We start from the raw sequence: 27,356 nt of genomic DNA, 5'->3' as shown, positions 1-27,356 counted from the left end.
AACGGAGCGGCCCATTGCTCAAATTGCCATTGGACTGAGAAATAAATGAGTCCCACTGGATGCTGTCTTCATGGCCTGGCGTTGTGGCAAAATAGGCTCTGTTGACTCCTCATCACCCATGTCCCTTGGCGAACCTCATTGGGCTCCCAGTCTCAAATGGCTGTAAAACATGACAACTGGAGTAAAAGCCAATCAACAGCAAAATGAAGTCTCAAAAAATACAGCGAGATTTGCACTTTTAATTGGCAGAAAAACACAGGACAGAGAGGAAATATTGCCACAGTGATATTGTGGGCAGGGGTAGGGGAATGGGTGTGGCCTGGGATTTGGATCGCGGGGCAAGTCAGGCGTACCGTGAGTGTTTTGACTGGGACGACTAGGGTCTTTGGCTGTTCTTCATCAAAGGGCTGTACTTACTCTGGTTTCTTTTCATAACGCACAAGTCTTTCGCCTTTTACTAAAGACTTCTGTGAAAAGCAACACCAATGAGTTGAAGCTATTTTTGGCAGGCTTTGCCATTTGGCTTAGCCTTGTGCTTTTGTGAAGATCAGAAAAGCCATTTTAAGCCTGAGCTAGATTTAGGTGTTTGATGCCCAGTGAAAAGTATTGCACTGTGACAAGTGACACTTGTGCCTGAAGATTGCGTTGGGCAGCTAACGGTTGGGCCACATCACTTTTCGGCCTTTTGGCTGTAGTAAATGTTCTCATCAGTTTAATATCTGATATGTCCTCAATAAGACGACAACATTAAACATATGTTTTTTGTGTCTGGGGCTGAAAAAGGGGCTTGCTCCGTTCACTCCACGCATCGACCCGGTATTGCAGCGCTGCTGGAAATGGCGCACCCTTCTCCAGCCTTGTGGACAACCAAATATCGACGCAAACGGAGCGGCCCATTGCTCAAATTGCCATTGGACTGAGAAACAAATGAGTCCCACTGGATGCTGTCTTCATGGCCTGGCGTTGTGGCAAAATAGGCTCTGTTGACTCCTCATCACCCATGTCCCTTGGCGAACCTCATTGGGCTCCCAGTCTCAAATGGCTGTAAAACATGACAACTGGAGTAAAAGCCAATCAACAGCAAAATGAAGTCTCAAAAAATACAGCGAGATTTGCACTTTTAATTGGCAGAAAAACACAGGACAGAGAGGAAATATTGCCACAGTGATATTGTGGGCAGGGGTAGGGGAATGGGTGTGGCCTGGGATTTGGATCGCGGGGCAAGTCAGGCGTACCGTGAGTGTTTTGACTGGGACGACTAGGGTCTTTGGCTGTTCTTCATCAAAGGGCTGTACTTACTCTGGTTTCTTTTCATAACGCACAAGTCTTTCGCCTTTTACTAAAGACTTCCGTGAAAAGCAACACCAATGAGTTGAAGCTATTTTTGGCAGGCTTTGCCATTTGGCTTAGCCTTGTGCTTTTGTGAAGATCAGAAAAGCCATTTTAAGCCTGAGCTAGATTTAGGTGTTTGATGCCCAGTGAAAAGTATTGCACTGTGACAAGTGACACTTGTGCCTGAAGATTGCGTTGGGCAGCTAACGGTTGGGCCACATCATTTTTCGGCCTTTTGGCTGTAGTAAATGTTCTCATCAGTTTAATATCTGATATGTCCTCAATAAGACGACAGCATTAAACATATGTTTTTTGTGTCGGGGGCTGAAAAAGGGTCTTGCTCCGTTCACTCCACGCATCGACCCGGTATTGCAGCGCCGCTGGAAATGGCGCACCCTTCTCCTGCCTTGTGGACAACCAAATATCGACGCAAACGGAGAGGCCCATTGCTCAAATTGCCATTGGACTGAGAAACAAATGAGTCCCACTGGATGCTGTCTTCATGGCCTGGCGTTGTGGCAAAATAGGCTCTGTTGACTCCTCATCACCCATGTCCCTTGGCGAACCTCATTGGGCTCCCAGTCTCAAATGGCTGTAAAACATGACAACTGGAGTAAAAGCCAATCAACAGCAAAATGAAGTCTCAAAAAATACAGCGAGATTTGCACTTTTAATTGGCAGAAAAACACAGGACAGAGAGGAAATATTGCCACAGTGATATTGTGGGCAGGGGTAGGGGAATGGGTGTGGCCTGGGATTTGGATCGCGGGGCAAGTCAGGCGTACCGTGAGTGTTTTGACTGGGACGACTAGGGTCTTTGGCTGTTCTTCATCAAAGGGCTGTACTTACTCTGGTTTCTTTTCATAACGCACAAGTCTTTCGCCTTTTACTAAAGACTTCCGTGAAAAGCAACACCAATGAGTTGAAGCTATTTTTGGCAGGCTTTGCCATTTGGCTTAGCCTTGTGCTTTTGTGAAGATCAGAAAAGCCATTTTAAGCCTGAGCTAGATTTAGGTGTTTGATGCCCAGTGAAAAGTATTGCACTGTGACAAGTGACACTTGTGCCTGAAGATTGCGTTGGGCAGCTAACGGTTGGGCCACATCACTTTTCGGCCTTTTGGCTGTAGTAAATGTTCTCATCAGTTTAATATCTGATATGTCCTCAATAAGACGACAGCATTAAACATATGTTTTTTGTGTCGGGGGCTGAAAAAGGGGCTTGCTCCGTTCACTCCACGCATCGACCCGGTATTGCAGCGCCGCTGGAAATGGTGCACCCTTCTCCTGCCTTGTGGACAACCAAATATCGACGCAAACGGAGCGGCCCATTGCTCAAATTGCCATTGGACTGAGAAACAAATGAGTCCCACTGGATGCTGTCTTCATGGCCTGGCGTTGTGGCAAAATAGGCTCTGTTGACTCCTCATCACCCATGTCCCTTGGCGAACCTCATTGGGCTCCCAGTCTCAAATGGCTGTAAAACATGACAACTGGAGTAAAAGCCAATCAACAGCAAAATGAAGTCTCAAAAAATACAACGAGATTTGCACTTTTAATTGGCAGAAAAACACAGGACAGAGAGGAAATATTGCCACAGTGATATTGTGGGCAGGGGTAGGGGAATGGGTGTGGCCTGGGATTTGGATCGCGGGGCAAGTCAGGCGTACCGTGAGTGTTTTGACTGGGACGACTAGGGTCTTTGGCTGTTCTTCATCAAAGGGCTGTACTTACTCTGGTTTCTTTTCATAACGCACAAGTCTTTCGCCTTTTACTAAAGACTTCCGTGAAAAGCAACACCAATGAGTTGAAGCTATTTTTGGCAGGCTTTGCCATTTGGCTTAGCCTTGTGCTTTTGTGAAGATCAGAAAAGCCATTTTAAGCCTGAGCTAGATTTAGGTGTTTGATGCCCAGTGAAAAGTATTGCACTGTGACAAGTGACACTTGTGCCTGAAGATTGCGTTGGGCAGCTAACCGTTGGGCCACATCACTTTTTGGCCTTTTGGCTGTAGTAAATGTTCTCATCAGTTTAATATCTGATATGTCCTCAATAAGACGACAACATTAAACATATGTTTTTTGTGTCGGGGGCTGAAAAAGGGGCTTGCTCCGTTCACTCCACGCATCGACCCGGTATTGCAGCGCCGCTGGAAATGGCGCACCCTTCTCCTGCCTTGTGGACAACCAAATATCAACGCAAACGGAGCGGCCCATTGCTCAAATTGCCATTGGACTGAGAAATAAATGAGTCCCACTGGATGCTGTCTTCATGGCCTGGCGTTGTGGCAAAATAGGCTCTGTTGACTCCTCATCACCCATGTCCCTTGGCGAACCTCATTGGGCTCCCAGTCTCAAATGGCTGTAAAACATGACAACTGGAGTAAAAGCCAATCAACAGCAAAATGAAGTCTCAAAAAATACAGCGAGATTTGCACTTTTAATTGGCAGAAAAACACAGGACAGAGAGGAAATATTGCCACAGTGATATTGTGGGCAGGGGTAGGGGAATGGGTGTGGCCTGGGATTTGGATCGCGGGGCAAGTCAGGCGTACCGTGAGTGTTTTGACTGGGACGACTAGGGTCTTTGGCTGTTCTTCATCAAAGTGCTGTACTTACTCTGGTTTCTTTTCATAACGCACAAGTCTTTTGCCTTTTACTAAAGACTTCCGTGGAAAGGAACACCAATGAGTTGAAGCTATTTTTGGCAGGCTTTGCCATTTGGCTTAGCCTTGTGCTTTTGTGAAGATCAGAAAAGCCATTTTAAGCCTGAGCTAGATTTAGGTGTTTGATGCCCAGTGAAAAGTATTGCACTGTGACAAGTGACACTTGTGCCTGAAGATTGCGTTGGGCAGTTAACGGTTGGGCCACATCACTTTTCGGCCTTTTGGCTGTAGTAAATGTTCTCATCAGTTTAATATCTGATATGTCCTCAATAAGACGACAGCATTAAACATATGTTTTTTGTGTCGGGGGCTGAAAAAGGGTCTTGCTCCGTTCACTCCACGCATCGACCCGGTATTGCAGCGCCGCTGGAAATGGCGCACCCTTCTCCTGCCTTGTGGACAACCAAATATCGACGCAAACGGAGAGGCCCATTGCTCAAATTGCCATTGGACTGAGAAACAAATGAGTCCCACTGGATGCTGTCTTCATGGCCTGGCGTTGTGGCAAAATAGGCTCTGTTGACTCCTCATCACCCATGTCCCTTGGCGAACCTCATTGGGCTCCCAGTCTCAAATGGCTGTAAAACATGACAACTGGAGTAAAAGCCAATCAACAGCAAAATGAAGTCTCAAAAAATACAACGAGATTTGCACTTTTAATTGGCAGAAAAACACAGGACAGAGAGGAAATATTGCCACAGTGATATTGTGGGCAGGGGTAGGGGAATGGGTGTGGCCTGGGATTTGGATCGCGGGGCAAGTCAGGCGTACCGTGAGTGTTTTGACTGGGACGACTAGGGTCTTTGGCTGTTCTTCATCAAAGGGCTGTACTTACTCTGGTTTCTTTTCATAACGCACAAGTCTTTCGCCTTTTACTAAAGACTTCCGTGGAAAGGAACACCAATGAGTTGAAGCTATTTTTGGCAGGCTTTGTCATTTGGTTTAGTCTTGTGCTTTTGTGAAGATCAGAAAAGCCATTTTAAGCCTGAGCTAGATTTAGGTGTTTGATGCCCAGTGAAAAGTATTGCACTGTGACAAGTGACACTTGTGCCTGAAGATTGCGTTGGGCAGCTAACGGTTGGGCCACATCACTTTTCGGCCTTTTGGCTGTAGTAAATGTTCTCATCAGTTTAATATCTGATATGTCCTCAATAAGACGACAACATTAAACATATGTTTTTTGTGTCGGGGGCTGAAAAAGGGGCTTGCTCCGTTCACTCCACGCATCGACCCGGTATTGCAGCGCCGCTGGAAATGGCGCACCCTTCTCCTGCCTTGTGGACAACCAAATATCGACGCAAACGGAGCGGCCCATTGCTCAAATTGCCATTGGACTGAGAAACAAATGAGTCCCACTGGATGCTGTCTTCATGGCCTGGCGTTGTGGCAAAATAGGCTCTGTTGACTCCTCATCACCCATGTCCCTTGGCGAACCTCATTGGGCTCCCAGTCTCAAATGGCTGTAAAACATGACAACTGGAGTAAAAGCCAATCAACAGCAAAATGAAGTCTCAAAAAATACAGCGAGATTTGCACTTTTAATTGGCAGAAAAACACAGGACAGAGAGGAAATATTGCCACAGTGATATTGTGGGCAGGGGTAGGGGAATGGGTGTGGCCTGGGATTTGGATCGCGGGGCAAGTCAGGCGTACCGTGAGTGTTTTGACTGGGACGACTAGGGTCTTTGGCTGTTCTTCATCAAAGGGCTGTACTTACTCTGGTTTCTTTTCATAACGCACAAGTCTTTCGCCTTTTACTAAAGACTTCCGTGAAAAGCAACACCAATGAGTTGAAGCTATTTTTGGCAGGCTTTGCCATTTGGCTTAGCCTTGTGCTTTTGTGAAGATCAGAAAAGCCATTTTAAGCCTGAGCTAGATTTAGGTGTTTGATGCCCAGTGAAAAGTATTGCACTGTGACAAGTGACACTTGTGCCTGAAGATTGCGTTGGGCAGCTAACCGTTGGGCCACATCACTTTTTGGCCTTTTGGCTGTAGTAAATGTTCTCATCAGTTTAATATCTGATATGTCCTCAATAAGACGACAACATTAAACATATGTTTTTTGTGTCGGGGGCTGAAAAAGGGGCTTGCTCCGTTCACTCCACGCATCGACCCGGTATTGCAGCGCCGCTGGAAATGGCGCACCCTTCTCCTGCCTTGTGGACAACCAAATATCAACGCAAACGGAGCGGCCCATTGCTCAAATTGCCATTGGACTGAGAAATAAATGAGTCCCACTGGATGCTGTCTTCATGGCCTGGCGTTGTGGCAAAATAGGCTCTGTTGACTCCTCATCACCCATGTCCCTTGGCGAACCTCATTGGGCTCCCAGTCTCAAATGGCTGTAAAACATGACAACTGGAGTAAAAGCCAATCAACAGCAAAATGAAGTCTCAAAAAATACAGCGAGATTTGCACTTTTAATTGGCAGAAAAACACAGGACAGAGAGGAAATATTGCCACAGTGATATTGTGGGCAGGGGTAGGGGAATGGGTGTGGCCTGGGATTTGGATCGCGGGGCAAGTCAGGCGTACCGTGAGTGTTTTGACTGGGACGACTAGGGTCTTTGGCTGTTCTTCATCAAAGGGCTGTACTTACTCTGGTTTCTTTTCATAACGCACAAGTCTTTCGCCTTTTACTAAAGACTTCTGTGAAAAGCAACACCAATGAGTTGAAGCTATTTTTGGCAGGCTTTGCCATTTGGCTTAGCCTTGTGCTTTTGTGAAGATCAGAAAAGCCATTTTAAGCCTGAGCTAGATTTAGGTGTTTGATGCCCAGTGAAAAGTATTGCACTGTGACAAGTGACACTTGTGCCTGAAGATTGCGTTGGGCAGCTAACGGTTGGGCCACATCACTTTTCGGCCTTTTGGCTGTAGTAAATGTTCTCATCAGTTTAATATCTGATATGTCCTCAATAAGACGACAACATTAAACATATGTTTTTTGTGTCTGGGGCTGAAAAAGGGGCTTGCTCCGTTCACTCCACGCATCGACCCGGTATTGCAGCGCTGCTGGAAATGGCGCACCCTTCTCCAGCCTTGTGGACAACCAAATATCGACGCAAACGGAGCGGCCCATTGCTCAAATTGCCATTGGACTGAGAAACAAATGAGTCCCACTGGATGCTGTCTTCATGGCCTGGCGTTGTGGCAAAATAGGCTCTGTTGACTCCTCATCACCCATGTCCCTTGGCGAACCTCATTGGGCTCCCAGTCTCAAATGGCTGTAAAACATGACAACTGGAGTAAAAGCCAATCAACAGCAAAATGAAGTCTCAAAAAATACAGCGAGATTTGCACTTTTAATTGGCAGAAAAACACAGGACAGAGAGGAAATATTGCCACAGTGATATTGTGGGCAGGGGTAGGGGAATGGGTGTGGCCTGGGATTTGGATCGCGGGGCAAGTCAGGCGTACCGTGAGTGTTTTGACTGGGACGACTAGGGTCTTTGGCTGTTCTTCATCAAAGGGCTGTACTTACTCTGGTTTCTTTTCATAACGCACAAGTCTTTCGCCTTTTACTAAAGACTTCCGTGAAAAGCAACACCAATGAGTTGAAGCTATTTTTGGCAGGCTTTGCCATTTGGCTTAGCCTTGTGCTTTTGTGAAGATCAGAAAAGCCATTTTAAGCCTGAGCTAGATTTAGGTGTTTGATGCCCAGTGAAAAGTATTGCACTGTGACAAGTGACACTTGTGCCTGAAGATTGCGTTGGGCAGCTAACGGTTGGGCCACATCACTTTTCGGCCTTTTGGCTGTAGTAAATGTTCTCATCAGTTTAATATCTGATATGTCCTCAATAAGACGACAGCATTAAACATATGTTTTTTGTGTCGGGGGCTGAAAAAGGGGCTTGCTCCGTTCACTCCACGCATCGACCCGGTATTGCAGCGCCGCTGGAAATGGTGCACCCTTCTCCTGCCTTGTGGACAACCAAATATCGACGCAAACGGAGCGGCCCATTGCTCAAATTGCCATTGGACTGAGAAACAAATGAGTCCCACTGGATGCTGTCTTCATGGCCTGGCGTTGTGGCAAAATAGGCTCTGTTGACTCCTCATCACCCATGTCCCTTGGCGAACCTCATTGGGCTCCCAGTCTCAAATGGCTGTAAAACATGACAACTGGAGTAAAAGCCAATCAACAGCAAAATGAAGTCTCAAAAAATACAACGAGATTTGCACTTTTAATTGGCAGAAAAACACAGGACAGAGAGGAAATATTGCCACAGTGATATTGTGGGCAGGGGTAGGGGAATGGGTGTGGCCTGGGATTTGGATCGCGGGGCAAGTCAGGCGTACCGTGAGTGTTTTGACTGGGACGACTAGGGTCTTTGGCTGTTCTTCATCAAAGGGCTGTACTTACTCTGGTTTCTTTTCATAACGCACAAGTCTTTCGCCTTTTACTAAAGACTTCCGTGGAAAGGAACACCAATGCGTTGAAGCTATTTTTGGCAGGCTTTGTCATTTGGTTTAGTCTTGTGCTTTTGTGAAGATCAGAAAAGCCATTTTAAGCCTGAGCTAGATTTAGGTGTTTGATGCCCAGTGAAAAGTATTGCACTGTGACAAGTGACACTTGTGCCTGAAGATTGCGTTGGGCAGCTAACGGTTGGGCCACATCACTTTTCGGCCTTTTGGCTGTAGTAAATGTTCTCATCAGTTTAATATCTGATATGTCCTCAATAAGACGACAGCATTAAACATATGTTTTTTGTGTCGGGGGCTGAAAAAGGGGCTTGCTCCGTTCACTCCACGCATCGACCCGGTATTGCAGCGCCGCTGGAAATGGCGCACCCTTCTCCTGCCTTGTGGACAACCAAATATCGACGCAAACGGAGCGGCCCATTGCTCAAATTGCCATTGGACTGAGAAACAAATGAGTCCCACTGGATGCTGTCTTCATGGCCTGGCGTTGTGGCAAAATAGGCTCTGTTGACTCCTCATCACCCATGTCCCTTGGCGAACCTCATTGGGCTCCCAGTCTCAAATGGCTGTAAAACATGACAACTGGAGTAAAAGCCAATCAACAGCAAAATGAAGTCTCAAAAAATACAGCGAGATTTGCACTTTTAATTGGCAGAAAAACACAGGACAGAGAGGAAATATTGCCACAGTGATATTGTGGGCAGGGGTAGGGGAATGGGTGTGGCCTGGGATTTGGATCGCGGGGCAAGTCAGGCGTACCGTGAGTGTTTTGACTGGGACGACTAGGGTCTTTGGCTGTTCTTCATCAAAGGGCTGTACTTACTCTGGTTTCTTTTCATAACGCACAAGTCTTTCGCCTTTTACTAAAGACTTCCGTGAAAAGCAACACCAATGAGTTGAAGCTATTTTTGGCAGGCTTTGCCATTTGGCTTAGCCTTGTGCTTTTGTGAAGATCAGAAAAGCCATTTTAAGCCTGAGCTAGATTTAGGTGTTTGATGCCCAGTGAAAAGTATTGCACTGTGACAAGTGACACTTGTGCCTGAAGATTGCGTTGGGCAGCTAACGGTTGGGCCACATCACTTTTCGGCCTTTTGGCTGTAGTAAATGTTCTCATCAGTTTAATATCTGATATGTCCTCAATAAGATGACAACATTAAACATATGTTTTTTGTGTCGGGGGCTGAAAAAGGGGCTTGCTCCGTTCACTCCACGCATCGACCCGGTATTGCAGCGCTGCTGGAAATGGCGCACCCTTCTCCTGCCTTGTGGACAACCAAATATCGACGCAAACGGAGCGGCCCATTGCTCAAATTGCCATTGGACTGAGAAACAAATGAGTCCCACTGGATGCTGTCTTCATGGCCTGGCGTTGTGGCAAAATAGGCTCTGTTGACTCCTCATCACCCATGTCCCTTGGCGAACCTCATTGGGCTCCCAGTCTCAAATGGCTGTAAAACATGACAACTGGAGTAAAAGCCAATCAACAGCAAAATGAAGTCTCAAAAAATACAGCGAGATTTGCACTTTTAATTGGCAGAAAAACACAGGACAGAGAGGAAATATTGCCACAGTGATATTGTGGGCAGGGGTAGGGGAATGGGTGTGGCCTGGGATTTGGATCGCGGGGCAAGTCAGGCGTACCGTGAGTGTTTTGACTGGGACGACTAGGGTCTTTGGCTGTTCTTCATCAAAGGGCTGTACTTACTCTGGTTTCTTTTCATAACGCACAAGTCTTTCGCCTTTTACTAAAGACTTCCGTGAAAAGCAACACCAATGAGTTGAAGCTATTTTTGGCAGGCTTTGCCATTTGGCTTAGCCTTGTGCTTTTGTGAAGATCAGAAAAGCCATTTTAAGCCTGAGCTAGATTTAGGTGTTTGATGCCCAGTGAAAAGTATTGCACTGTGACAAGTGACACTTGTGCCTGAAGATTGCGTTGGGCAGCTAACGGTTGGGCCACATCACTTTTCGGCCTTTTGGCTGTAGTAAATGTTCTCATCAGTTTAATATCTGATATGTCCTCAATAAGATGACAACATTAAACATATGTTTTTTGTGTCGGGGGCTGAAAAAGGGGCTTGCTCCGTTCACTCCACGCATCGACCCGGTATTGCAGCGCTGCTGGAAATGGCGCACCCTTCTCCTGCCTTGTGGACAACCAAATATCGACGCAAACGGAGCGGCCCATTGCTCAAATTGCCATTGGACTGAGAAACAAATGAGTCCCACTGGATGCTGTCTTCATGGCCTGGCGTTGTGGCAAAATAGGCTCTGTTGACTCCTCATCACCCATGTCCCTTGGCGAACCTCATTGGGCTCCCAGTCTCAAATGGCTGTAAAACATGACAACTGGAGTAAAAGCCAATCAACAGCAAAATGAAGTCTCAAAAAATACAGCGAGATTTGCACTTTTAATTGGCAGAAAAACACAGGACAGAGAGGAAATATTGCCACAGTGATATTGTGGGCAGGGGTAGGGGAATGGGTGTGGCCTGGGATTTGGATCGCGGGGCAAGTCAGGCGTACCGTGAGTGTTTTGACTGGGACGACTAGGGTCTTTGGCTGTTCTTCATCAAAGGGCTGTACTTACTCTGGTTTCTTTTCATAACGCACAAGTCTTTCGCCTTTTACTAAAGACTTCCGTGAAAAGCAACACCAATGAGTTGAAGCTATTTTTGGCAGGCTTTGCCATTTGGCTTAGCCTTGTGCTTTTGTGAAGATCAGAAAAGCCATTTTAAGCCTGAGCTAGATTTAGGTGTTTGATGCCCAGTGAAAAGTATTGCACTGTGACAAGTGACACTTGTGCCTGAAGATTGCGTTGGGCAGCTAACGGTTGGGCCACATCACTTTTCGGCCTTTTGGCTGTAGTAAATGTTCTCATCAGTTTAATATCTGATATGTCCTCAATAAGACGACAACATTAAACATATGTTTTTTGTGTCGGGGGCTGAAAAAGGGGCTTGCTCCGTTCACTCCACGCATCGACCCGGTATTGCAGCGCCGCTGGAAATGGCGCACCCTTCTCCTGCCTTGTGGACAACCAAATATCGACGCAAACGGAGCGGCCCATTGCTCAAATTGCCATTGGACTGAGAAACAAATGAGTCCCACTGGATGCTGTCTTCATGGCCTGGCGTTGTGGCAAAATAGGCTCTGTTGACTCCTCATCACCCATGTCCCTTGGCGAACCTCATTGGGCTCCCAGTCTCAAATGGCTGTAAAACATGACAACTGGAGTAAAAGCCAATCAACAGCAAAATGAAGTCTCAAAAAATACAGCGAGATTTGCACTTTTAATTGGCAGAAAAACACAGGACAGAGAGGAAATATTGCCACAGTGATATTGTGGGCAGGGGTAGGGGAATGGGTGTGGCCTGGGATTTGGATCGCGGGGCAAGTCAGGCGTACCGTGAGTGTTTTGACTGGGACGACTAGGGTCTTTGGCTGTTCTTCATCAAAGGGCTGTACTTACTCTGGTTTCTTTTCATAACGCACAAGTCTTTCGCCTTTTACTAAAGACTTCCGTGAAAAGCAACACCAATGAGTTGAAGCTATTTTTGGCAGGCTTTGCCATTTGGCTTAGCCTTGTGCTTTTGTGAAGATCAGAAAAGCCATTTTAAGCCTGAGCTAGATTTAGGTGTTTGATGCCCAGTGAAAAGTATTGCACTGTGACAAGTGACACTTGTGCCTGAAGATTGCGTTGGGCAGCTAACGGTTGGGCCACATCACTTTTCGGCCTTTTGGCTGTAGTAAATGTTCTCATCAGTTTAATATCTGATATGTCCTCAATAAGATGACAACATTAAACATATGTTTTTTGTGTCGGGGGCTGAAAAAGGGGCTTGCTCCGTTCACTCCACGCATCGACCCGGTATTGCAGCGCTGCTGGAAATGGCGCACCCTTCTCCTGCCTTGTGGACAACCAAATATCGACGCAAACGGAGCGGCCCATTGCTCAAATTGCCATTGGACTGAGAAACAAATGAGTCCCACTGGATGCTGTCTTCATGGCCTGGCGTTGTGGCAAAATAGGCTCTGTTGACTCCTCATCACCCATGTCCCTTGGCGAACCTCATTGGGCTCCCAGTCTCAAATGGCTGTAAAACATGACAACTGGAGTAAAAGCCAATCAACAGCAAAATGAAGTCTCAAAAAATACAGCGAGATTTGCACTTTTAATTGGCAGAAAAACACAGGACAGAGAGGAAATATTGCCACAGTGATATTGTGGGCAGGGGTAGGGGAATGGGTGTGGCCTGGGATTTGGATCGCGGGGCAAGTCAGGCGTACCGTGAGTGTTTTGACTGGGACGACTAGGGTCTTTGGCTGTTCTTCATCAAAGGGCTGTACTTACTCTGGTTTCTTTTCATAACGCACAAGTCTTTCGCCTTTTACTAAAGACTTCCGTGAAAAGCAACACCAATGAGTTGAAGCTATTTTTGGCAGGCTTTGCCATTTGGCTTAGCCTTGTGCTTTTGTGAAGATCAGAAAAGCCATTTTAAGCCTGAGCTAGATTTAGGTGTTTGATGCCCAGTGAAAAGTATTGCACTGTGACAAGTGACACTTGTGCCTGAAGATTGCGTTGGGCAGCTAACCGTTGGGCCACATCACTTTTTGGCCTTTTGGCTGTAGTAAATGTTCTCATCAGTTTAATATCTGATATGTCCTCAATAAGACGACAACATTAAACATATGTTTTTTGTGTCGGGGGCTGAAAAAGGGGCTTGCTCCGTTCACTCCACGCATCGACCCGGTATTGCAGCGCCGCTGGAAATGGCGCACCCTTCTCCTGCCTTGTGGACAACCAAATATCAACGCAAACGGAGCGGCCCATTGCTCAAATTGCCATTGGACTGAGAAATAAATGAGTCCCACTGGATGCTGTCTTCATGGCCTGGCGTTGTGGCAAAATAGGCTCTGTTGACTCCTCATCACCCATGTCCCTTGGCGAACCTCATTGGGCTCCCAGTCTCAAATGGCTGTAAAACATGACAACTGGAGTAAAAGCCAATCAACAGCAAAATGAAGTCTCAAAAAATACAGCGAGATTTGCACTTTTAATTGGCAGAAAAACACAGGACAGAGAGGAAATATTGCCACAGTGATATTGTGGGCAGGGGTAGGGGAATGGGTGTGGCCTGGGATTTGGATCGCGGGGCAAGTCAGGCGTACCGTGAGTGTTTTGACTGGGACGACTAGGGTCTTTGGCTGTTCTTCATCAAAGGGCTGTACTTACTCTGGTTTCTTTTCATAACGCACAAGTCTTTCGCCTTTTACTAAAGACTTCTGTGAAAAGCAACACCAATGAGTTGAAGCTATTTTTGGCAGGCTTTGCCATTTGGCTTAGCCTTGTGCTTTTGTGAAGATCAGAAAAGCCATTTTAAGCCTGAGCTAGATTTAGGTGTTTGATGCCCAGTGAAAAGTATTGCACTGTGACAAGTGACACTTGTGCCTGAAGATTGCGTTGGGCAGCTAACGGTTGGGCCACATCACTTTTCGGCCTTTTGGCTGTAGTAAATGTTCTCATCAGTTTAATATCTGATATGTCCTCAATAAGACGACAACATTAAACATATGTTTTTTGTGTCTGGGGCTGAAAAAGGGGCTTGCTCCGTTCACTCCACGCATCGACCCGGTATTGCAGCGCTGCTGGAAATGGCGCACCCTTCTCCAGCCTTGTGGACAACCAAATATCGACGCAAACGGAGCGGCCCATTGCTCAAATTGCCATTGGACTGAGAAACAAATGAGTCCCACTGGATGCTGTCTTCATGGCCTGGCGTTGTGGCAAAATAGGCTCTGTTGACTCCTCATCACCCATGTCCCTTGGCGAACCTCATTGGGCTCCCAGTCTCAAATGGCTGTAAAACATGACAACTGGAGTAAAAGCCAATCAACAGCAAAATGAAGTCTCAAAAAATACAGCGAGATTTGCACTTTTAATTGGCAGAAAAACACAGGACAGAGAGGAAATATTGCCACAGTGATATTGTGGGCAGGGGTAGGGGAATGGGTGTGGCCTGGGATTTGGATCGCGGGGCAAGTCAGGCGTACCGTGAGTGTTTTGACTGGGACGACTAGGGTCTTTGGCTGTTCTTCATCAAAGGGCTGTACTTACTTTGGTTTCTTTTCATAACGCACAAGTCTTTCGCCTTTTACTAAAGACTTCCGTGGAAAGCAACACCAATGAGTTGAAGCTATTTTTGGCAGGCTTTGCCATTTGGCTTAGCCTTGTGCTTTTGTGAAGATCAGAAAAGCCATTTTAAGCCTGAGCTAGATTTAGGTGTTTGATGCCCAGTGAAAAGTATTGCACTGTGACAAGTGACACTTGTGCCTGAAGATTGCGTTGGGCAGCTAACGGTTGGGCCACATCACTTTTTGGCCTTTTGGCTGTAGTAAATGTTCTCATCAGTTTAATATCTGATATGTCCTCAATAAGACGACAACATTAAACATATGTTTTTTGTGTCGGGGGCTGAAAAAGGGGCTTGCTCCGTTCACTCCACGCATCGACCCGGTATTGCAGCGCCGCTGGAAATGGCGTACCCTTCTCCTGCCTTGTGGACAACCAAATATCAACGCAAACGGAGCGGCCCATTGCTCAAATTGCCATTGGACTGAGAAATAAATGAGTCGCACTGGATGCTGTCTTCATGGCCTGGCGTTGTGGCAAAATAGGCTCTGTTGACTCCTCATCACCCATGTCCCTTGGCGAACCTCATTGGGCTCCCAGTCTCAAATGGCTGTAAAACATGACAACTGGAGTAAAAGCCAATCAACAGCAAAATGAAGTCTCAAAAAATACAGCGAGATTTGCACTTTTAATTGGCAGAAAAACACAGGACAGAGAGGAAATATTGCCACAGTGATATTGTGGGCAGGGGTAGGGGAATGGGTGTGGCCTGGGATTTGGATCGCGGGGCAAGTCAGGCGTACCGTGAGTGTTTTGACTGGGACGACTAGGGTCTTTGGCTGTTCTTCATCAAAGGGCTGTACTTACTCTGGTTTCTTTTCATAACGCACAAGTCTTTCGCCTTTTACTAAAGACTTCTGTGAAAAGCAACACCAATGAGTTGAAGCTATTTTTGGCAGGCTTTGCCATTTGGCTTAGCCTTGTGCTTTTGTGAAGATCAGAAAAGCCATTTTAAGCCTGAGCTAGATTTAGGTGTTTGATGCCCAGTGAAAAGTATTGCACTGTGACAAGTGACACTTGTGCCTGAAGATTGCGTTGGGCAGCTAACGGTTGGGCCACATCACTTTTCGGCCTTTTGGCTGTAGTAAATGTTCTCATCAGTTTAATATCTGATATGTCCTCAATAAGACGACAACATTAAACATATGTTTTTTGTGTCTGGGGCTGAAAAAGGGGCTTGCTCCGTTCACTCCACGCATCGACCCGGTATTGCAGCGCTGCTGGAAATGGCGCACCCTTCTCCAGCCTTGTGGACAACCAAATATCGACGCAAACGGAGCGGCCCATTGCTCAAATTGCCATTGGACTGAGAAACAAATGAGTCCCACTGGATGCTGTCTTCATGGCCTGGCATTGTGGCAAAATAGGCTCTGTTGACTCCTCATCACCCATGTCCCTTGGCGAACCTCATTGGGCTCCCAGTCTCAAATGGCTGTAAAACATGACAACTGGAGTAAAAGCCAATCAACAGCAAAATGAAGTCTCAAAAAATACAGCGAGATTTGCACTTTTAATTGGCAGAAAAACACAGGACAGAGAGGAAATATTGCCACAGTGATATTGTGGGCAGGGGTAGGGGAATGGGTGTGGCCTGGGATTTGGATCGCGGGGCAAGTCAGGCGTACCGTGAGTGTTTTGACTGGGACGACTAGGGTCTTTGGCTGTTCTTCATCAAAGGGCTGTACTTACTCTGGTTTCTTTTCATAACGCACAAGTCTTTCGCCTTTTACTAAAGACTTCCGTGAAAAGCAACACCAATGAGTTGAAGCTATTTTTGGCAGGCTTTGCCATTTGGCTTAGCCTTGTGCTTTTGTGAAGATCAGAAAAGCCATTTTAAGCCTGAGCTAGATTTAGGTGTTTGATGCCCAGTGAAAAGTATTGCACTGTGACAAGTGACACTTGTGCCTGAAGATTGCGTTGGGCAGCTAACCGTTGGGCCACATCACTTTTTGGCCTTTTGGCTGTAGTAAATGTTCTCATCAGTTTAATATCTGATATGTCCTCAATAAGACGACAACATTAAACATATGTTTTTTGTGTCGGGGGCTGAAAAAGGGGCTTGCTCCGTTCACTCCACGCATCGACCCGGTATTGCAGCGCCGCTGGAAATGGCGCACCCTTCTCCTGCCTTGTGGACAACCAAATATCAACGCAAACGGAGCGGCCCATTGCTCAAATTGCCATTGGACTGAGAAATAAATGAGTCCCACTGGATGCTGTCTTCATGGCCTGGCGTTGTGGCAAAATAGGCTCTGTTGACTCCTCATCACCCATGTCCCTTGGCGAACCTCATTGGGCTCCCAGTCTCAAATGGCTGTAAAACATGACAACTGGAGTAAAAGCCAATCAACAGCAAAATGAAGTCTCAAAAAATACAGTGAGATTTGCACTTTTAATTGGCAGAAAAACACAGGACAGAGAGGAAATATTGCCACAGTGATATTGTGGGCAGGGGTAGGGGAATGGGTGTGGCCTGGGATTTGGATCGCGGGGCAAGTCAGGCGTACCGTGAGTGTTTTGACTGGGACGACTAGGGTCTTTGGCTGTTCTTCATCAAAGGGCTGTACTTACTCTGGTTTCTTTTCATAAAGCACAAGTCTTTCGCCTTTTACTAAAGACTTCCGTGGAAAGCAACACCAATGAGTTGAAGCTATTTTTGGCAGGCTTTGCCATTTGGCTTAGCCTTGTGCTTTTGTGAAGATCAGAAAAGCCATTTTAAGCCTGAGCTAGATTTAGGTGTTTGATGCCCAGTGAAAAGTATTGCACTGTGACAAGTGACACTTGTGCCTGAAGATTGCGTTGGGCAGCTAACGGTTGGGCCACATCACTTTTCGGCCTTTTGGCTGTAGTAAATGTTCTCATCAGTTTAATATCTGATATGTCCTCAATAAGACGACAGCATTAAACATATGTTTTTTGTGTCGGGGGCTGAAAAAGGGGCTTGCTCCGTTCACTCCACGCATCGACCCGGTATTGCAGCGCCGCTGGAAATGGCGCACCCTTCTCCTGCCTTGTGGACAACCAAATATCGACGCAAACGGAGCGGCCCATTGCTCAAATTGCCATTGGACTGAGAAACAAATGAGTCCCACTGGATGCTGTCTTCATGGCCTGGCGTTGTGGCAAAATAGGCTCTGTTGACTCCTCATCACCCATGTCCCTTGGCGAACCTCATTGGGCTCCCAGTCTCAAATGGCTGTAAAACATGACAACTGGAGTAAAAGCCAATCAACAGCAAAATGAAGTCTCAAAAAATACAGCGAGATTTGCACTTTTAATTGGCAGAAAAACACAGGACAGAGAGGAAATATTGCCACGGTGATATTGTGGGCAGGGGTAGGGGAATGGGTGTGGCCTGGGATTTGGATCGCGGGGCAAGTCAGGCGTACCGTGAGTGTTTTGACTGGGACGACTAGGGTCTTTGGCTGTTCTTCATCAAAGGGCTGTACTTACTCTGGTTTCTTTTCATAACGCACAAGTCTTTCGCCTTTTACTAAAGACTTCCGTGGAAAGGAACACCAATGAGTTGAAGCTGTTTTTGGCAGGCTTTGCCGTTTGGCTGAGCCTTGTGCTTTTGTGAAGATCAGAAAAGCCATTTTAAGCCTGAGCTAGATTTAGGTGTTTGATGCCCAGTGAAAAGTATTGCACTGTGACAAGTGACACTTGTGCCTGAAGATTGCGTTGGGCAGCTAACGGTTGGGCCACATCACTTTTCGGCCTTTTGGCTGTAGTAAATGTTCTCATCAGTTTAATATCTGATATGTCCTCAATAAGACGACAGCATTAAACATAAGTTTTTTGTGTCGGGGGCTGAAAAAGGGGCTTGCTCCGTTCACTCCACGCATCGACCCGGTATTGCAGCGCCGCTGGAAATGGCGCACCCTTCTCCTGCCTTGTGGACAACCAAATATCAACGCAAACGGAGCGGCCCATTGCTCAAATTGCCATTGGACTGAGAAACAAATGAGTCCCACTGGATGCTGTCTTCATGGCCTGGCGTTGTGGCAAAATAGGCTCTGTTGACTCCTCATCACCCATGTCCCTTGGCGAACCTCATTGGGCTCCCAGTCTCAAATGGCTGTAAAACATGACAACTGGAGTAAAAGCCAATCAACAGCAAAATGAAGTCTCAAAAAATACAGCGAGATTTGCACTTTTAATTGGCAGAAAAACACAGGACAGAGAGGAAATATTGCCACAGTGATATTGTGGGCAGGGGTAGGGGAATGGGTGTGGCCTGGGATTTGGATCGCGGGGCAAGTCAGGCGTACCGTGAGTGTTTTGACTGGGACGACTAGGGTCTTTGGCTGTTCTTCATCAAAGGGCTGTACTTACTCTGGTTTCTTTTCATAACGCACAAGTCTTTCGCCTTTTACTAAAGACTTCCGTGGAAAGGAACACCAATGCGTTGAAGCTATTTTTGGCAGGCTTTGTCATTTGGTTTAGTCTTGTGCTTTTGTGAAGATCAGAAAAGCCATTTTAAGCCTGAGCTAGATTTAGGTGTTTGATGCCCAGTGAAAAGTATTGCACTGTGACAAGTGACACTTGTGCCTGAAGATTGCGTTGGGCAGCTAACGGTTGGGCCACATCACTTTTCGGCCTTTTGGCTGTAGTAAATGTTCTCATCAGTTTAATATCTGATATGTCCTCAATAAGACGACAGCATTAAACATATGTTTTTTGTGTCGGGGGCTGAAAAAGGGGCTTGCTCCGTTCACTCCACGCATCGACCCGGTATTGCAGCGCCGCTGGAAATGGCGCACCCTTCTCCTGCCTTGTGGACAACCAAATATCGACGCAAACGGAGCGGCCCATTGCTCAAATTGCCATTGGACTGAGAAACAAATGAGTCCCACTGGATGCTGTCTTCATGGCCTGGCGTTGTGGCAAAATAGGCTCTGTTGACTCCTCATCACCCATGTCCCTTGGCGAACCTCATTGGGCTCCCAGTCTCAAATGGCTGTAAAACATGACAACTGGAGTAAAAGCCAATCAACAGCAAAATGAAGTCTCAAAAAATACAGCGAGATTTGCACTTTTAATTGGCAGAAAAACACAGGACAGAGAGGAAATATTGCCACAGTGATATTGTGGGCAGGGGTAGGGGAATGGGTGTGGCCTGGGATTTGGATCGCGGGGCAAGTCAGGCGTACCGTGAGTGTTTTGACTGGGACGACTAGGGTCTTTGGCTGTTCTTCATCAAAGGGCTGTACTTACTCTGGTTTCTTTTCATAACGCACAAGTCTTTCGCCTTTTACTAAAGACTTCCGTGAAAAGCAACACCAATGAGTTGAAGCTATTTTTGGCAGGCTTTGCCATTTGGCTTAGCCTTGTGCTTTTGTGAAGATCAGAAAAGCCATTTTAAGCCTGAGCTAGATTTAGGTGTTTGATGCCCAGTGAAAAGTATTGCACTGTGACAAGTGACACTTGTGCCTGAAGATTGCGTTGGGCAGCTAACGGTTGGGCCACATCACTTTTCGGCCTTTTGGCTGTAGTAAATGTTCTCATCAGTTTAATATCTGATATGTCCTCAATAAGACGACAGCATTAAACATATGTTTTTTGTGTCGGGGGCTGAAAAAGGGGCTTGCTCCGTTCACTCCACGCATCGACCCGGTATTGCAGCGCCGCTGGAAATGGCGCACCCTTCTCCTGCCTTGTGGACAACCAAATATCGACGCAAACGGAGCGGCCCATTGCTCAAATTGCCATTGGACTGAGAAACAAATGAGTCCCACTGGATGCTGTCTTCATGGCCTGGCGTTGTGGCAAAATAGGCTCTGTTGACTCCTCATCACCCATGTCCCTTGGCGAACCTCATTGGGCTCCCAGTCTCAAATGGCTGTAAAACATGACAACTGGAGTAAAAGCCAATCAACAGCAAAATGAAGTCTCAAAAAATACAGCGAGATTTGCACTTTTAATTGGCAGAAAAACACAGGACAGAGAGGAAATATTGCCCCGGTGATATTGTGGGCAGGGGTAGGGGAATGGGTGTGGCCTGGGATTTGGATCGCGGGGCAAGTCAGGCGTACCGTGAGTGTTTTGACTGGGACGACTAGGGTCTTTGGCTGTTCTTCATCAAAGGGCTGTACTTACTCTGGTTTCTTTTCATAACGCACAAGTCTTTCGCCTTTTACTAAAGACTTCCGTGGAAAGGAACACCAATGAGTTGAAGCTGTTTTTGGCAGGCTTTGCCGTTTGGCTGAGCCTTGTGCTTTTGTGAAGATCAGAAAAGCCATTTTAAGCCTGAGCTAGATTTAGGTGTTTGATGCCCAGTGAAAAGTATTGCACTGTGACAAGTGACACTTGTGCCTGAAGATTGCGTTGGGCAGCTAACGGTTGGGCCACATCACTTTTCGGCCTTTTGGCTGTAGTAAATGTTCTCATCAGTTTAATATCTGATATGTCCTCAATAAGACGACAGCATTAAACATAAGTTTTTTGTGTCGGGGGCTGAAAAAGGGGCTTGCTCCGTTCACTCCACGCATCGACCCGGTATTGCAGCGCCGCTGGAAATGGCGCACCCTTCTCCTGCCTTGTGGACAACCAAATATCGACGCAAACGGAGCGGCCCATTGCTCAAATTGCCATTGGACTGAGAAACAAATGAGTCCCACTGGATGCTGTCTTCATGGCCTGGCGTTGTGGCAAAATAGGCTCTGTTGACTCCTCATCACCCATGTCCCTTGGCGAACCTCATTGGGCTCCCAGTCTCAAATGGCTGTAAAACATGACAACTGGAGTAAAAGCCAATCAACAGCAAAATGAAGTCTCAAAAAATACAGCGAGATTTGCACTTTTAATTGGCAGAAAAACACAGGACAGAGAGGAAATATTGCCACAGTGATATTGTGGGCAGGGGTAGGGGAATGGGTGTGGCCTGGGATTTGGATCGCGGGGCAAGTCAGGCGTACCGTGAGTGTTTTGACTGGGACGACTAGGGTCTTTGGCTGTTCTTCATCAAAGGGCTGTACTTACTCTGGTTTCTTTTCATAACGCACAAGTCTTTCGCCTTTTACTAAAGACTTCCGTGGAAAGGAACACCAATGAGTTGAAGCTGTTTTTGGCAGGCTTTGCCGTTTGGCTGAGCCTTGTGCTTTTGTGAAGATCAGAAAAGCCATTTTAAGCCTGAGCTAGATTTAGGTGTTTGATGCCCAGTGAAAAGTATTGCACTGTGACAAGTGACACTTGTGCCTGAAGATTGCGTTGGGCAGCTAACGGTTGGGCCACATCACTTTTCGGCCTTTTGGCTGTAGTAAATGTTCTCATCAGTTTAATATCTGATATGTCCTCAATAAGACGACAGCATTAAACATAAGTTTTTTGTGTCGGGGGCTGAAAAAGGGGCTTGCTCCGTTCACTCCACGCATCGACCCGGTATTGCAACGCCGCTGGAAATGGCGCACCCTTCTCCTGCCTTGTGGACAACCAAATATCGACGCAAACGGAGCGGCCCATTGCTCAAATTGCCATTGGACTGAGAAACAAATGAGTCCCACTGGATGCTGTCTTCATGGCCTGGCGTTGTGGCAAAATAGGCTCTGTTGACTCCTCATCACCCATGTCCCTTGGCGAACCTCATTGGGCTCCCAGTCTCAAATGGCTGTAAAACATGACAACTGGAGTAAAAGCCAATCAACAGCAAAATGAAGTCTCAAAAAATACAGCGAGATTTGCACTTTTAATTGGCAGAAAAACACAGGACAGAGAGGAAATATTGCCACAGTGATATTGTGGGCAGGGGTAGGGGAATGGGTGTGGCCTGGGATTTGGATCGCGGGGCAAGTCAGGCGTACCGTGAGTGTTTTGACTGGGACGACTAGGGTCTTTGGCTGTTCTTCATCAAAGGGCTGTACTTACTCTGGTTTCTTTTCATAACGCACAAGTCTTTCGCCTTTTACTAAAGACTTCCGTGGAAAGGAACACCAATGAGTTGAAGCTGTTTTTGGCAGGCTTTGCCGTTTGGCTGAGCCTTGTGCTTTTGTGAAGATCAGAAAAGCCATTTTAAGCCTGAGCTAGATTTAGGTGTTTGATGCCCAGTGAAAAGTATTGCACTGTGACAAGTGACACTTGTGCCTGAAGATTGCGTTGGGCAGCTAACGGTTGGGCCACATCACTTTTCGGCCTTTTGGCTGTAGTAAATGTTCTCATCAGTTTAATATCTGATATGTCCTCAATAAGACGACAGCATTAAACATAAGTTTTTTGTGTCGGGGGCTGAAAAAGGGGCTTGCTCCGTTCACTCCACGCATCGACCCGGTATTGCAGCGCCGCTGGAAATGGCGCACCCTTCTCCTGCCTTGTGGACAACCAAATATCGACGCAAACGGAGCGGCCCATTGCTCAAATTGCCATTGGACTGAGAAACAAATGAGTCCCACTGGATGCTGTCTTCATGGCCTGGCGTTGTGGCAAAATAGGCTCTGTTGACTCCTCATCACCCATGTCCCTTGGCGAACCTCATTGGGCTCCCAGTCTCAAATGGCTGTAAAACATGACAACTGGAGTAAAAGCCAATCAACAGCAAAATGAAGTCTCAAAAAATACAGCGAGATTTGCACTTTTAATTGGCAGAAAAACACAGGACAGAGAGGAAATATTGCCACAGTGATATTGTGGGCAGGGGTAGGGGAATGGGTGTGGCCTGGGATTTGGATCGCGGGGCAAGTCAGGCGTACCGTGAGTGTTTTGACTGGGACGACTAGGGTCTTTGGCTGTTCTTCATCAAAGGGCTGTACTTACTCTGGTTTCTTTTCATAACGCACAAGTCTTTCGCCTTTTACTAAAGACTTCCGTGGAAAGGAACACCAATGAGTTGAAGCTGTTTTTGGCAGGCTTTGCCGTTTGGCTGAGCCTTGTGCTTTTGTGAAGATCAGAAAAGCCATTTTAAGCCTGAGCTAGATTTAGGTGTTTGATGCCCAGTGAAAAGTATTGCACTGTGACAAGTGACACTTGTGCCTGAAGATTGCGTTGGGCAGCTAACGGTTGGGCCACATCACTTTTCGGCCTTTTGGCTGTAGTAAATGTTCTCATCAGTTTAATATCTGATATGTCCTCAATAAGACGACAGCATTAAACATAAGTTTTTTGTGTCGGGGGCTGAAAAAGGGGCTTGCTCCGTTCACTCCACGCATCGACCCGGTATTGCAGCGCCGCTGGAAATGGCGCACCCTTCTCCTGCCTTGTGGACAACCAAATATCGACGCAAACGGAGCGGCCCATTGCTCAAATTGCCATTGGACTGAGAAACAAATGAGTCCCACTGGATGCTGTCTTCATGGCCTGGCGTTGTGGCAAAATAGGCTCTGTTGACTCCTCATCACCCATGTCCCTTGGCGAACCTCATTGGGCTCCCAGTCTCAAATGGCTGTAAAACATGACAACTGGAGTAAAAGCCAATCAACAGCAAAATGAAGTCTCAAAAAATACAGCGAGATTTGCACTTTTAATTGGCAGAAAAACACAGGACAGAGAGGAAATATTGCCACAGTGATATTGTGGGCAGGGGTAGGGGAATGGGTGTGGCCTGGGATTTGGATCGCGGGGCAAGTCAGGCGTACCGTGAGTGTTTTGACTGGGACGACTAGGGTCTTTGGCTGTTCTTCATCAAAGGGCTGTACTTACTCTGGTTTCTTTTCATAACGCACAAGTCTTTCGCCTTTTACTAAAGACTTCCGTGGAAAGGAACACCAATGAGTTGAAGCTGTTTTTGGCAGGCTTTGCCGTTTGGCTGAGCCTTGTGCTTTTGTGAAGATCAGAAAAGCCATTTTAAGCCTGAGCTAGATTTAGGTGTTTGATGCCCAGTGAAAAGTATTGCACTGTGACAAGTGACACTTGTGCCTGAAGATTGCGTTGGGCAGCTAACGGTTGGGCCACATCACTTTTCGGCCTTTTGGCTGTAGTAAATGTTCTCATCAGTTTAATATCTGATATGTCCTCAATAAGACGACAGCATTAAACATAAGTTTTTTGTGTCGGGGGCTGAAAAAGGGGCTTGCTCCGTTCACTCCACGCATCGACCCGGTATTGCAGCGCCGCTGGAAATGGCGCACCCTTCTCCTGCCTTGTGGACAACCAAATATCAACGCAAACGGAGCGGCCCATTGCTCAAATTGCCATTGGACTGAGAAACAAATGAGTCCCACTGGATGCTGTCTTCATGGCCTGGCGTTGTGGCAAAATAGGCTCTGTTGACTCCTCATCACCCATGTCCCTTGGCGAACCTCATTGGGCTCCCAGTCTCAAATGGCTGTAAAACATGACAACTGGAGTAAAAGCCAATCAACAGCAAAATGAAGTCTCAAAAAATACAGCGAGATTTGCACTTTTAATTGGCAGAAAAACACAGGACAGAGAGGAAATATTGCCACAGTGATATTGTGGGCAGGGGTAGGGGAATGGGTGTGGCCTGGGATTTGGATCGCGGGGCAAGTCAGGCGTACCGTGAGTGTTTTGACTGGGACGACTAGGGTCTTTGGCTGTTCTTCATCAAAGGGCTGTACTTACTCTGGTTTCTTTTCATAACGCACAAGTCTTTCGCCTTTTACTAAAGACTTCCGTGGAAAGCAACACCAATGAGTTGAAGCTATTTTTGGCAGGCTTTGCCATTTGGCTTAGCCTTGTGCTTTTGTGAAGATCAGAAAAGCCATTTTAAGCCTGAGCTAGATTTAGGTGTTTGATGCCCAGTGAAAAGTATTGCACTGTGACAAGTGACACTTGTGCCTGAAGATTGCGTTGGGCAGCTAACGGTTGGGCCACATCACTTTTCGGCCTTTTGGCTGTAGTAAATGTTCTCATCAGTTTAATATCTGATATGTCCTCAATAAGACGACAGCATTAAACATGTTTTTTGTGTCGGGGGCTGAAAAAGGGGCTTGCTCCGTTCACTCCACGCATCGACCCGGTATTGCAGCGCCGCTGGAAATGGCGCACCCTTCTCCTGCCTTGTGGACAACCAAATATCGACGCAAACGGAGCGGCCCATTGCTCAAATTGCCATTGGACTGAGAAACAAATGAGTCCCACTGGATGCTGTCTTCATGGCCTGGCGTTGTGGCAAAATAGGCTCTGTTGACTCCTCATCACCCATGTCCCTTGGCGAACCTCATTGGGCTCCCAGTCTCAAATGGCTGTAAAACATGACAACTGGAGTAAAAGCCAATCAACAGCAAAATGAAGTCTCAAAAAATACAGCGAGATTTGCACTTTTAATTGGCAGAAAAACACAGGACAGAGAGGAAATATTGCCACAGTGATATTGTGGGCAGGGGTAGGGGAATGGGTGTGGCCTGGGATTTGGATCGCGGGGCAAGTCAGGCGTACCGTGAGTGTTTTGACTGGGACGACTAGGGTCTTTGGCTGTTCTTCATCAAAGGGCTGTACTTACTTTGGTTTCTTTTCATAACGCACAAGTCTTTCGCCTTTTACTAAAGACTTCCGTGGAAAGCAACACCAATGAGTTGAAGCTATTTTTGGCAGGCTTTGCCGTTTGGCTGAGCCTTGTGCTTTTGTGAAGATCAGAAAAGCCATTTTAAGCCTGAGCTAGATTTAGGTGTTTGATGCCCAGTGAAAAGTATTGCACTGTGACAAGTGACACTTGTGCCTGAAGATTGCGTTGGGCAGCTAACGGTTGGGCCACATCACTTTTCGGCCTTTTGGCTGTAGTAAATGTTCTCATCAGTTTAATATCTGATATGTCCTCAATAAGACGACAGCATTAAACATATGTTTTTTGTGTCGGGGGCTGAAAAAGGGGCTTGCTCCGTTCACTCCACGCATCGACCCGGTATTGCAGCGCCGCTGGAAATGGCGCACCCTTCTCCTGCCTTGTGGACAACCAAATATCGACGCAAACGGAGCGGCCCATTGCTCAAATTGCCATTGGACTGAGAAACAAATGAGTCCCACTGGATGCTGTCTTCATGGCCTGGCGTTGTGGCAAAATAGGCTCTGTTGACTCCTCATCACCCATGTCCCTTGGCGAACCTCATTGGGCTCCCAGTCTCAAATGGCTGTAAAACATGACAACTGGAGTAAAAGCCAATCAACAGCAAAATGAAGTCTCAAAAAATACAGCGAGATTTGCACTTTTAATTGGCAGAAAAACACAGGACAGAGAGGAAATATTGCCACGGTGATATTGTGGGCAGGGGTAGGGGAATGGGTGTGGCCTGGGATTTGGATCGCGGGGCAAGTCAGGCGTACCATGAGTGTTTTGACTGGGACGACTAGGGTCTTTGGCTGTTCTTCATCAAAGGGCTGTACTTACTCTGGTTTCTTTTCATAACGCACAAGTCTTTCGCCTTTTACTAAAGACTTCCGTGGAAAGCAACACCAATGAGTTGAAGCTATTTTTGGCAGGCTTTGCCATTTGGCTTAGCCTTGTGCTTTTGTGAAGATCAGAAAAGCCATTTTAAGCCTGAGCTAGATTTAGGTGTTTGATGCCCAGTGAAAAGTATTGCACTGTGACAAGTGACACTTGTGCCTGAAGATTGCGTTGGGCAGCTAACGGTTGGGCCACATCACTTTCCGGCCTTTTGGCTGTAGTAAATGTTCTCATCAGTTTAATATCTGATATGTCCTCAATAAGACGACAGCATTAAACATGTTTTTTGTGTGGGGGGCTGAAAAAGGGGCTTGCTCCGTTCACTCCACGCATCGACCCGGTATTGCAGCGCCGCTGGAAATGGCGCACCCTTCTCCTGCCTTGTGGACAACCAAATATCGACGCAAACGGAGCGGCCCATTGC

The 27,356-nt window shown here is 46.8% G+C and overlaps 31 non-coding genes and 31 pseudogenes across 31 annotated transcripts; all 62 read left to right on the top strand.

Annotated features, from left to right (window-relative positions):
- Positions 1-413: 413 nt before the first annotated feature.
- Positions 414-528, top strand: LOC144465856 (U5 spliceosomal RNA). Its single transcript, XR_013492944.1, has one exon. It is a non-coding gene; the product is annotated as a U5 spliceosomal RNA (small nuclear RNA).
- A 141-nt stretch (positions 529-669) lies between these two features.
- On the top strand, positions 670-850 carry LOC144466052 (U2 spliceosomal RNA; annotated as a pseudogene).
- A 445-nt stretch (positions 851-1,295) lies between these two features.
- LOC144465528 (U5 spliceosomal RNA) lies at positions 1,296-1,410 on the top strand. The gene has a single exon (XR_013492664.1). It is a non-coding gene; the product is annotated as a U5 spliceosomal RNA (small nuclear RNA).
- Positions 1,411-1,551: 141 nt separating this feature from the next.
- LOC144465321 (U2 spliceosomal RNA) lies at positions 1,552-1,732 on the top strand (annotated as a pseudogene).
- Positions 1,733-2,177: 445 nt separating this feature from the next.
- Positions 2,178-2,292, top strand: LOC144465527 (U5 spliceosomal RNA). Its single transcript, XR_013492663.1, has one exon. It is a non-coding gene; the product is annotated as a U5 spliceosomal RNA (small nuclear RNA).
- Positions 2,293-2,433: 141 nt separating this feature from the next.
- On the top strand, positions 2,434-2,614 carry LOC144465803 (U2 spliceosomal RNA; annotated as a pseudogene).
- A 445-nt stretch (positions 2,615-3,059) lies between these two features.
- On the top strand, positions 3,060-3,174 carry LOC144465526 (U5 spliceosomal RNA). The gene has a single exon (XR_013492662.1). It is a non-coding gene; the product is annotated as a U5 spliceosomal RNA (small nuclear RNA).
- A 141-nt stretch (positions 3,175-3,315) lies between these two features.
- LOC144466134 (U2 spliceosomal RNA) lies at positions 3,316-3,496 on the top strand (annotated as a pseudogene).
- A 445-nt stretch (positions 3,497-3,941) lies between these two features.
- LOC144465434 (U5 spliceosomal RNA) lies at positions 3,942-4,056 on the top strand. The gene has a single exon (XR_013492583.1). It is a non-coding gene; the product is annotated as a U5 spliceosomal RNA (small nuclear RNA).
- A 141-nt stretch (positions 4,057-4,197) lies between these two features.
- LOC144465317 (U2 spliceosomal RNA) lies at positions 4,198-4,378 on the top strand (annotated as a pseudogene).
- A 445-nt stretch (positions 4,379-4,823) lies between these two features.
- Positions 4,824-4,937, top strand: LOC144465451 (U5 spliceosomal RNA). The gene has a single exon (XR_013492594.1). It is a non-coding gene; the product is annotated as a U5 spliceosomal RNA (small nuclear RNA).
- Positions 4,938-5,079: 142 nt separating this feature from the next.
- On the top strand, positions 5,080-5,260 carry LOC144466063 (U2 spliceosomal RNA; annotated as a pseudogene).
- Positions 5,261-5,705: 445 nt separating this feature from the next.
- LOC144465524 (U5 spliceosomal RNA) lies at positions 5,706-5,820 on the top strand. The gene has a single exon (XR_013492661.1). It is a non-coding gene; the product is annotated as a U5 spliceosomal RNA (small nuclear RNA).
- A 141-nt stretch (positions 5,821-5,961) lies between these two features.
- On the top strand, positions 5,962-6,142 carry LOC144466132 (U2 spliceosomal RNA; annotated as a pseudogene).
- A 445-nt stretch (positions 6,143-6,587) lies between these two features.
- Positions 6,588-6,702, top strand: LOC144465855 (U5 spliceosomal RNA). The gene has a single exon (XR_013492943.1). It is a non-coding gene; the product is annotated as a U5 spliceosomal RNA (small nuclear RNA).
- Positions 6,703-6,843: 141 nt separating this feature from the next.
- LOC144466047 (U2 spliceosomal RNA) lies at positions 6,844-7,024 on the top strand (annotated as a pseudogene).
- Positions 7,025-7,469: 445 nt separating this feature from the next.
- On the top strand, positions 7,470-7,584 carry LOC144465523 (U5 spliceosomal RNA). The gene has a single exon (XR_013492660.1). It is a non-coding gene; the product is annotated as a U5 spliceosomal RNA (small nuclear RNA).
- Positions 7,585-7,725: 141 nt separating this feature from the next.
- Positions 7,726-7,906, top strand: LOC144465792 (U2 spliceosomal RNA; annotated as a pseudogene).
- Positions 7,907-8,351: 445 nt separating this feature from the next.
- On the top strand, positions 8,352-8,465 carry LOC144465737 (U5 spliceosomal RNA). Its single transcript, XR_013492849.1, has one exon. It is a non-coding gene; the product is annotated as a U5 spliceosomal RNA (small nuclear RNA).
- Positions 8,466-8,607: 142 nt separating this feature from the next.
- LOC144466307 (U2 spliceosomal RNA) lies at positions 8,608-8,788 on the top strand (annotated as a pseudogene).
- Positions 8,789-9,233: 445 nt separating this feature from the next.
- LOC144465522 (U5 spliceosomal RNA) lies at positions 9,234-9,348 on the top strand. Its single transcript, XR_013492659.1, has one exon. It is a non-coding gene; the product is annotated as a U5 spliceosomal RNA (small nuclear RNA).
- Positions 9,349-9,489: 141 nt separating this feature from the next.
- Positions 9,490-9,670, top strand: LOC144465892 (U2 spliceosomal RNA; annotated as a pseudogene).
- Positions 9,671-10,115: 445 nt separating this feature from the next.
- Positions 10,116-10,230, top strand: LOC144465521 (U5 spliceosomal RNA). The gene has a single exon (XR_013492658.1). It is a non-coding gene; the product is annotated as a U5 spliceosomal RNA (small nuclear RNA).
- Positions 10,231-10,371: 141 nt separating this feature from the next.
- On the top strand, positions 10,372-10,552 carry LOC144465881 (U2 spliceosomal RNA; annotated as a pseudogene).
- Positions 10,553-10,997: 445 nt separating this feature from the next.
- On the top strand, positions 10,998-11,112 carry LOC144465520 (U5 spliceosomal RNA). Its single transcript, XR_013492657.1, has one exon. It is a non-coding gene; the product is annotated as a U5 spliceosomal RNA (small nuclear RNA).
- A 141-nt stretch (positions 11,113-11,253) lies between these two features.
- Positions 11,254-11,434, top strand: LOC144466062 (U2 spliceosomal RNA; annotated as a pseudogene).
- A 445-nt stretch (positions 11,435-11,879) lies between these two features.
- On the top strand, positions 11,880-11,994 carry LOC144465519 (U5 spliceosomal RNA). The gene has a single exon (XR_013492656.1). It is a non-coding gene; the product is annotated as a U5 spliceosomal RNA (small nuclear RNA).
- Positions 11,995-12,135: 141 nt separating this feature from the next.
- LOC144465870 (U2 spliceosomal RNA) lies at positions 12,136-12,316 on the top strand (annotated as a pseudogene).
- Positions 12,317-12,761: 445 nt separating this feature from the next.
- Positions 12,762-12,876, top strand: LOC144465518 (U5 spliceosomal RNA). The gene has a single exon (XR_013492655.1). It is a non-coding gene; the product is annotated as a U5 spliceosomal RNA (small nuclear RNA).
- Positions 12,877-13,017: 141 nt separating this feature from the next.
- LOC144466131 (U2 spliceosomal RNA) lies at positions 13,018-13,198 on the top strand (annotated as a pseudogene).
- Positions 13,199-13,643: 445 nt separating this feature from the next.
- Positions 13,644-13,758, top strand: LOC144465854 (U5 spliceosomal RNA). Its single transcript, XR_013492942.1, has one exon. It is a non-coding gene; the product is annotated as a U5 spliceosomal RNA (small nuclear RNA).
- A 141-nt stretch (positions 13,759-13,899) lies between these two features.
- On the top strand, positions 13,900-14,080 carry LOC144466036 (U2 spliceosomal RNA; annotated as a pseudogene).
- A 445-nt stretch (positions 14,081-14,525) lies between these two features.
- On the top strand, positions 14,526-14,640 carry LOC144465760 (U5 spliceosomal RNA). Its single transcript, XR_013492866.1, has one exon. It is a non-coding gene; the product is annotated as a U5 spliceosomal RNA (small nuclear RNA).
- A 141-nt stretch (positions 14,641-14,781) lies between these two features.
- Positions 14,782-14,962, top strand: LOC144465208 (U2 spliceosomal RNA; annotated as a pseudogene).
- Positions 14,963-15,407: 445 nt separating this feature from the next.
- On the top strand, positions 15,408-15,522 carry LOC144465853 (U5 spliceosomal RNA). The gene has a single exon (XR_013492941.1). It is a non-coding gene; the product is annotated as a U5 spliceosomal RNA (small nuclear RNA).
- A 141-nt stretch (positions 15,523-15,663) lies between these two features.
- On the top strand, positions 15,664-15,844 carry LOC144466025 (U2 spliceosomal RNA; annotated as a pseudogene).
- Positions 15,845-16,289: 445 nt separating this feature from the next.
- Positions 16,290-16,404, top strand: LOC144465517 (U5 spliceosomal RNA). The gene has a single exon (XR_013492654.1). It is a non-coding gene; the product is annotated as a U5 spliceosomal RNA (small nuclear RNA).
- A 141-nt stretch (positions 16,405-16,545) lies between these two features.
- On the top strand, positions 16,546-16,726 carry LOC144466130 (U2 spliceosomal RNA; annotated as a pseudogene).
- Positions 16,727-17,171: 445 nt separating this feature from the next.
- On the top strand, positions 17,172-17,286 carry LOC144465826 (U5 spliceosomal RNA). The gene has a single exon (XR_013492918.1). It is a non-coding gene; the product is annotated as a U5 spliceosomal RNA (small nuclear RNA).
- A 141-nt stretch (positions 17,287-17,427) lies between these two features.
- On the top strand, positions 17,428-17,608 carry LOC144466306 (U2 spliceosomal RNA; annotated as a pseudogene).
- Positions 17,609-18,053: 445 nt separating this feature from the next.
- On the top strand, positions 18,054-18,168 carry LOC144465489 (U5 spliceosomal RNA). Its single transcript, XR_013492629.1, has one exon. It is a non-coding gene; the product is annotated as a U5 spliceosomal RNA (small nuclear RNA).
- Positions 18,169-18,309: 141 nt separating this feature from the next.
- Positions 18,310-18,490, top strand: LOC144466181 (U2 spliceosomal RNA; annotated as a pseudogene).
- Positions 18,491-18,935: 445 nt separating this feature from the next.
- LOC144465735 (U5 spliceosomal RNA) lies at positions 18,936-19,049 on the top strand. The gene has a single exon (XR_013492848.1). It is a non-coding gene; the product is annotated as a U5 spliceosomal RNA (small nuclear RNA).
- Positions 19,050-19,191: 142 nt separating this feature from the next.
- LOC144466305 (U2 spliceosomal RNA) lies at positions 19,192-19,372 on the top strand (annotated as a pseudogene).
- A 445-nt stretch (positions 19,373-19,817) lies between these two features.
- Positions 19,818-19,932, top strand: LOC144465516 (U5 spliceosomal RNA). The gene has a single exon (XR_013492653.1). It is a non-coding gene; the product is annotated as a U5 spliceosomal RNA (small nuclear RNA).
- A 141-nt stretch (positions 19,933-20,073) lies between these two features.
- On the top strand, positions 20,074-20,254 carry LOC144466304 (U2 spliceosomal RNA; annotated as a pseudogene).
- Positions 20,255-20,699: 445 nt separating this feature from the next.
- Positions 20,700-20,814, top strand: LOC144465488 (U5 spliceosomal RNA). The gene has a single exon (XR_013492628.1). It is a non-coding gene; the product is annotated as a U5 spliceosomal RNA (small nuclear RNA).
- A 141-nt stretch (positions 20,815-20,955) lies between these two features.
- LOC144466180 (U2 spliceosomal RNA) lies at positions 20,956-21,136 on the top strand (annotated as a pseudogene).
- A 445-nt stretch (positions 21,137-21,581) lies between these two features.
- LOC144465487 (U5 spliceosomal RNA) lies at positions 21,582-21,696 on the top strand. The gene has a single exon (XR_013492627.1). It is a non-coding gene; the product is annotated as a U5 spliceosomal RNA (small nuclear RNA).
- Positions 21,697-21,837: 141 nt separating this feature from the next.
- LOC144465194 (U2 spliceosomal RNA) lies at positions 21,838-22,018 on the top strand (annotated as a pseudogene).
- A 445-nt stretch (positions 22,019-22,463) lies between these two features.
- LOC144465486 (U5 spliceosomal RNA) lies at positions 22,464-22,578 on the top strand. Its single transcript, XR_013492626.1, has one exon. It is a non-coding gene; the product is annotated as a U5 spliceosomal RNA (small nuclear RNA).
- Positions 22,579-22,719: 141 nt separating this feature from the next.
- LOC144466179 (U2 spliceosomal RNA) lies at positions 22,720-22,900 on the top strand (annotated as a pseudogene).
- A 445-nt stretch (positions 22,901-23,345) lies between these two features.
- LOC144465485 (U5 spliceosomal RNA) lies at positions 23,346-23,460 on the top strand. Its single transcript, XR_013492625.1, has one exon. It is a non-coding gene; the product is annotated as a U5 spliceosomal RNA (small nuclear RNA).
- Positions 23,461-23,601: 141 nt separating this feature from the next.
- On the top strand, positions 23,602-23,782 carry LOC144466178 (U2 spliceosomal RNA; annotated as a pseudogene).
- A 445-nt stretch (positions 23,783-24,227) lies between these two features.
- On the top strand, positions 24,228-24,342 carry LOC144465484 (U5 spliceosomal RNA). The gene has a single exon (XR_013492624.1). It is a non-coding gene; the product is annotated as a U5 spliceosomal RNA (small nuclear RNA).
- A 141-nt stretch (positions 24,343-24,483) lies between these two features.
- Positions 24,484-24,664, top strand: LOC144466176 (U2 spliceosomal RNA; annotated as a pseudogene).
- A 445-nt stretch (positions 24,665-25,109) lies between these two features.
- Positions 25,110-25,224, top strand: LOC144465594 (U5 spliceosomal RNA). Its single transcript, XR_013492723.1, has one exon. It is a non-coding gene; the product is annotated as a U5 spliceosomal RNA (small nuclear RNA).
- Positions 25,225-25,365: 141 nt separating this feature from the next.
- On the top strand, positions 25,366-25,544 carry LOC144466150 (U2 spliceosomal RNA; annotated as a pseudogene).
- Positions 25,545-25,989: 445 nt separating this feature from the next.
- Positions 25,990-26,104, top strand: LOC144465771 (U5 spliceosomal RNA). Its single transcript, XR_013492876.1, has one exon. It is a non-coding gene; the product is annotated as a U5 spliceosomal RNA (small nuclear RNA).
- Positions 26,105-26,245: 141 nt separating this feature from the next.
- Positions 26,246-26,426, top strand: LOC144466303 (U2 spliceosomal RNA; annotated as a pseudogene).
- A 445-nt stretch (positions 26,427-26,871) lies between these two features.
- On the top strand, positions 26,872-26,986 carry LOC144465593 (U5 spliceosomal RNA). The gene has a single exon (XR_013492722.1). It is a non-coding gene; the product is annotated as a U5 spliceosomal RNA (small nuclear RNA).
- Positions 26,987-27,127: 141 nt separating this feature from the next.
- LOC144466153 (U2 spliceosomal RNA) lies at positions 27,128-27,306 on the top strand (annotated as a pseudogene).
- Positions 27,307-27,356: the final 50 nt, after the last annotated feature.

Source organism: Epinephelus lanceolatus, chromosome 12 (genome assembly GCF_041903045.1).
Source record: "Epinephelus lanceolatus isolate andai-2023 chromosome 12, ASM4190304v1, whole genome shotgun sequence".
NCBI lineage: Eukaryota > Metazoa > Chordata > Actinopteri > Perciformes > Serranidae > Epinephelus > Epinephelus lanceolatus.
Note: the sequence above shows the minus strand (reverse complement) of the source record. Positions and strands in the feature narration are given on the sequence as shown.